The following is a 6,582-nucleotide window of genomic DNA, read 5'->3' on the forward strand; positions in this document are numbered from 1 at the left end:
AAATGGAGATCTAAGGAAAATAATATTGTTTATTATTTTATATTTGACATAGAATGTAGTCATAACATCATTTCTACTGTTTATTTCTGAAAGTATAAATGACTGGACTTTCAGTATTTGGAGCATGTTTATGATGATGGAAATGTTTGTTTATAAATCTCTTTTATTTTTTCCCCCGAAGATTTGTTTTATCTTATAATTTAAAAATAGTATAACAAGAGGGAAAATGCAATATGATCAATATACTCTGCAATGTTCTGAAAATATTTCAGAACAAGCAAGGAAACATTTTGTTTCTTATAATCTCTTTTTAGTTCCTCGTGTAAGTCTTTAATTTTGTTGATTCTTTTTTATTGCTAATGAATTCCTCAAGTTTGATAAACTTAAGTGGTTGAATTTTTGGGGTTTCTATTTTTCTCTGGAATGTACTTTTTACTTTCCTCTTTTTCTTCTTGCAATAAGACATTCTTTCTGCCCTGCAAGTGATTACTTATGTGAAAGAAAAGCTCTGAAAGGTAATATATCATGGAAAAAGTAGATCAAGTGCTGTGTCCTCCCTGAGGGATAGCAGACTTGCTTTGCATTATGCTGCAAATGGCCTTGCCTTTGCTCAAGCAGAGAATGACTCATTTCAACGTGTGCCAATTATTATTTAACTCAATGTTGCCTTTGTACTTTGTTAGCATTTGGATTTTTTCAAACTATTTTGGATTATTTTTTATCCATTACTTTTATTTAGATATTTTATCATCTAGAGACAAAATATATATCCAGCATTCAATGAAATTTTTCTTGTTAACACAGCAGTCATTTGGCAAATACTTATTCAACTGAATGTGTTGAACCCAGTATATGCCAGATACTATAAAAATATAAATAGTATGGTGTGGAACCTGCAATTACAGCTTTTGGTATTAACATGAAGAATATTCTAACCCTTAGATCTACAGTTGTTTTGGTTCAGGAGATGCCAAATTATCCCTCTCTGAGGAGCTTAACGGAACATGGCTAACCACTAAACAGGAATATGGAAGAGGCATTTGATGCCTTTTGGCATTGGTCAACCTTTATATCCTTCTTACAATTCTACAAAAAGTACAGGTTTGCAGGTTAGAAAATCCACCTATCCATTCCAAATATATTGTGTTAATTAGATTCTCAGTGCTATGAAGAACCCATAGAGGAGCCAGAGAAACATGCCTAATGACTGTATAGTGACTGGAAACAAAAATCTGCAAAATGGCAAAGACATGGATTTAGGAGGTCATATAAGGAAAGAAAAAAAAATAGGATCACTAAAGTAGACAACATGGAGAGATTTTTCTGAGAAAGCCATACAAATGTAGGCCCTTTGGAGGTCCAGGACTACACAAAGACAATGAAGAAATGAGCAGCAGTAAATGATGTCTTATGACTGGGCTAAACTTCTCTTTCCTTACATCTTCTTTGAAGGCAGTCCATGTTCCTCCTTCTCACCCAGAAACACAAAGCACTTCAGTATTCTCTCTCTCTCTCTCTTGCTCTCTCTCTCTCTCTCTTTCTCTCTCACACACACACACAAACACACACCTGTGTGCCAGTATTCAGATAAAGATTAAAAACATTTTCAACATCTCAGAAAGCTCTCATGTATTTCTTCTGGGTGACAACATCACCAACCAGAGCACTGGCTACTACTTACTGTCTTTTATTACCACATATTGTCTTTTTTCAAGTTTTCCTTCTCTACTCAACAGTGTTTTTCTATATTGTTCTAGCTCAATATCAACTACATAAAAGATAGTTAACATTATGTATAAAACTATAAAAACAATGAAATGGACAATTATGTATTCATCAACTATCCTAAGAAATAGAACATTGGGTTTTGAGATTTATCATTTTGAGAACTTCTATTCTGATTTATTCCAGACAGATAAAAGGGGGATTTTAGTACAAATTTACATAAATATAGTATGATTTATTTATTTACCACCAAGCTCCAAGAAAACTTGGTTTATGTGCACGTTTTCATTGTTACCAAACTCTGGACAGAATAATAGGACCTCTAGAAGTGTCCTAGTCTTTACGAGAGATTTTTCTGGTGCTGAAACCTAGAAAATGGGTCACAACATAGATTCTTGAGCTCTACTACTTTTAAATGATTCTCTAATGACTTCACATTGCTATCAACAATGTTTCTCTATTTCTTCTTTGTTTACAGTATTAGTGACATTGGATATAATATTTCAAACTAATGAATGTGACATGACATTTAATTTTTATTTTAATTCATATCCCCTTAGTACTTTTAAAGTTGAACTTTTCTTATGCTGATTGTGTATACAGATTTCTATACACCACCTGTTCATTCTCTTTGCTCATTTCTCATTTCATTTTTTTCCTTTAATTAATGATTTGTAGAATTAATCATATATTCTGGAAATTAGTCTTCAACTGATGATATAATTTTCAAATATCTTCTCTGAGTGTATATTTTTTATTTTAACAAAATATATTGTGGTTTGTCTTTGTTGATTATACAATTAAATGAAATTGAATTTATCAATTTTTTCTTCCTTGGGTTGTGCACTTTGTCTCTTGTTTATAAAATATTTCCTACCCTCACTACATAGAGATACTCTTCTACATTTTATTTTTTTATAAAAAAATCTGTTTGTTTAAGCCTTTAATTCATTTAAAATTTATAAATGTATATAGTGTAATACAGAAACAATTTCATTTTTTTTTTCTTGTCTATCTAATTGTCTGGAACCATTTGTTTATTTTACCATTTTTGCTTCCTAAATTATCAGATATGTCATACTTTCTTTTTTAAAAAAAATTATTTATTTTAGAGGGAAAGAGAGCACAAGCAGGGAGAGAGAGAAGCAGTAGGAGAGGGAGAGAGAATCCTAACAGACTCCCTGCCAAGCACAGAGGTTTACCAGGGGCTCAGTTCCACAACCCTAAGATCTTAACCTGAGCTGAAATCAAGAGTTAGTTGTTTAACTGACTGAGTCACCAGGGCACCCTCCTTTCCTTTGTAATATGGTGGTTCATATGTTATATAATACTTTTGTTTTATGAAAATTTCCTTCTAGTCTTAATATCCTGTTACATTGGTTTATTGACTGTCTCTGTGCCAGTTACATTATTTTAATTAGTATAAGCTTTATAGAAAGTCTTGAGAACTGACAGATTAAGCCTATAATCCTCCTTTTATTAATTCACTTGGTTATTCTTGACCATTTAATAATTATATATATGTATATATAATTGTACTGTAAATTTCTATTAAAAAACTATATAAATTTTGAGTGGAATGGCATTGAATTTATATGACTATGACTAGTTGAGAACAGAGTGTTACCTTTAACATACTGACCCTGTATGTGTTTTATCTCTACAGTTATATAGATTTATTTTTGTATTTTTATTTACTTATTTACTTATTTATTTAATTTTTACTATTTTTTCCTGTAAAAGTTTTAATATATCTCACACAATTTGAAATGTTTTGATTATTTTCCATTCAAAATTCTATTTATTGGTTAACTTATGTATATACTCTTTATATTTGGTATCTATTATACATAAGGTAATCTTTTTCTTAATTACATATTCATAAATTTATTGTGCAATTTTTATGTAAGAAAATCCTGATTTTGACCATGATCTGATTTCCAGCAAATTATAATTTTGGTTTGTATTGACTTCTTGATTTTGGTAGATAATTGTATTGTCTGTAATTTATAGCTATGTTATTTTTTCTATTTTGTTTTTCATCACTTTTTTTTGTTTCTTTTCTCAATGCATTTGGTAGAGCCTCAAGTAAAATTGAAAACTAAAATAAATAGAGATAGTAGCTATTCTTGCTTTTTTTCTGATTATTAGAGAATGTCTTGACATTTTATTACTAAGTCAAATTTTTGCTCTAATTTTCTGATAAATACCTCTTTGTGTTAAGTACTTTGTTGAATTAAAAACTTAGTGAGTACTGAATTTTATCAAGACATATTTTTATCAATATATATTTTTTCTCCATAAATCTTTTAGTGTAATTTGCGAACACATTTTCTAATATAAAAATATTCTCGGGGCGCCTGGGTGGCTCAGTGGGTTAAAGCCTCTGCCTTCGGCTCAGGTCATGATCTCAAGGTCTTGGGATCAAGCCCGGCATTGGGCTCTCTGCTCAGCATGGAGCCTGCTTCCTCCTCTCTCTCTGCCTGCCTCTCTGCCTACTTGTGATCTCTCTGTCAAATAAATAAAATATTAAAAAAAAATAATCTCAGGGGAGCCTGGGTGGCTCAATCAATTGAGTATCAGACTCCTGATTTCAGCTTGGGTCATGGCCTCTAGGGGGTCTTCGGTTTGAGTCTGTGTGGGGCTCTGCATCTGGTAAGGAGTCTGTCTCTCTCCCACTACCCCTACCTACCCCCCACTCTCTCACTCTGTCTCTCTCTAAAATAAATAAATCTTTAAAGAAAAACATTCTCAAATATCTGTGATAGATTTTACCTGGTTACTATATATATGCATTTGGATTCAGTGAGCTATTATTTTCTTTAGCATGTTTAGATCTATTTGTTTTAATCTGAGGGGTTTGAAGTGGCGGGGGTATGGGAGGTTGGGGTACTGGTGGTGGGTATTATGGAGAGCACGGATTGCATGGAGCACTGGGTATGGTGAAAAAATAATGAATACTGTTTTTCTGAAAATAAATTAATTAATTTATTAAAAAAATGAAATTGGCCTATAATTTTACTGGTATATCTTTTATCCAGTTCTAATACCAAAGCAATGTTCAAACTACATTAGGAAGATTTATCTCTTCCCTTTTACCTTTAAAACAATGTATGTAGGTTTAGACTACCTATCCTGTGAAAATTTGAAAGAGCCCATAAGTAAGAACTTGTGGTAAGAATAAGAGAGTATAGTATGATGGGAGACATGTGAAGTATTTTTTAGGGGTAGAAACATGTTTGGCCAGATAAGAGAACTAAGAATTAACCACCTGATTTAGCAAAACCGAGATCATTGTTGACTCTGCCAAGAGGTTCAGTGAATTAATATTAGTAAAAACCTATATGAAGCAGATTGAAGAAAAAGCGTGAGGAGATGATTTGGAAACTATGGGAATAGACAACACTTTCAGAAAATTTTGTTGAAATGGGAAGCAGATAAATTGGGTGGCGGGTTGGGGATGTTGTTATTGTATTGCAATTTTCTTATTGTTTCTCTTTCCTCAGTTAAATAAAAGGCATGTTTATAAGCTAAAATAGAAAATGGGGAGGAGGTACTGGAAGCTATCTAACACAAAATTGAATATACTAAGGAGATATGTTAATTTAAAGTGAGACTAGTCAGCAAGATTATATGATTTATCCTGCTATACTCAACTCCATCGATATAAGTTTATAATAGGTACAAGGTTCAAATTATCTGGAATTCATTTCTCTTTCTTTCTTTCTGCCAACTAAATAAAACAAAGTGAGAAATTAAAAGATGTTGAGATTTGCAGAGTGATTATAATGATAACACATGGAATTTAAGCTGAATATGAAGGAAAATCAAGAAATATCACGTGAAGAGGAAGAGATTGTAAAAAGTAGCAGGAAAAATAAATTGTAAGTTTATCCAGGGGAAAAGGATTGTTTGTGTCAGGATAGTAAAGGGGAAAACTAGAGAGTAAATAAAAGTCAGAGACAGAAATTCTTAAAATTAAGATTATAAAAGATTGAGTTATTGATAATCTCAAGATTTAATAAGTGAATGGCTAAGTTACAGTGATACCTAAAGTCTCAGGAGTAGAAAAGATCAAGGATTTGAACAATCTGGGCCAGTTATATAGACATTAAAGTCATAAGATACAAATAGAGTATCAAAGAGACTAGAAATAAACCTAAGAATAAAATATTCAAAAGTTCATCTAGGTTTAATACACATAAGATTTCTATAGTTGTACAGTCTGAAGACAGGACACTTGAAACTAGGAATGTGAGGAAAGACACAGAAAGTTCTGGAAGAGGAAATGTAAATTCAGGAACATACCTCATGATAACCAGAACAAAAGATTTCAAGGATATGGGAAAGAAGCCCCGACTTGGCAGAGATGCCAGGGAAGCAGTATCCTCCGGGATTCTGGGGTGGATGGGAAAGCTAGAAGATGACGCTAAACTTTAGAGAAGTTGAGGATACTGGGAAAGTGAGATGGGGAAGTGCCCCAGCCTGAAAGTGGATAGTTAATAAGTGGTATTTCCACAGATGTTTTTCTATATGTTCCCTAATACACTTTTTATCTCCTATCTCTTAAAAAAAAAATTCTCCAGTTAACATTTGTAATCAGGTCTCTATACGAATCTCACCAGCTTAAATAGGACCAGTTCTTACCAACCATGAACACACTCTCCATCCATTTTACTCTTTTGTTGTGAAATCTTTCAGTTTCTAGCAAACTACATAGTTGGCTTATGTTATGTCTAATTATCAGCCTCCCTCTTGTTTCTCCTGCTAGACTGAAAGCTCCATGAAGATATACATCCTTATATCCTTCACCCATACACCCAGAATGGTGCCATGTTTCTAGTCATGTTCAATAAA

The sequence above is a fragment of the Mustela putorius genome, unplaced genomic scaffold, assembly GCF_011764305.1.
Source record: "Mustela putorius furo isolate JIRA1106 unplaced genomic scaffold, ASM1176430v1.1 tig00000450_pilon_pilon_pilon, whole genome shotgun sequence".
In the NCBI taxonomy this organism is placed as follows: domain Eukaryota; kingdom Metazoa; phylum Chordata; class Mammalia; order Carnivora; family Mustelidae; genus Mustela; species Mustela putorius.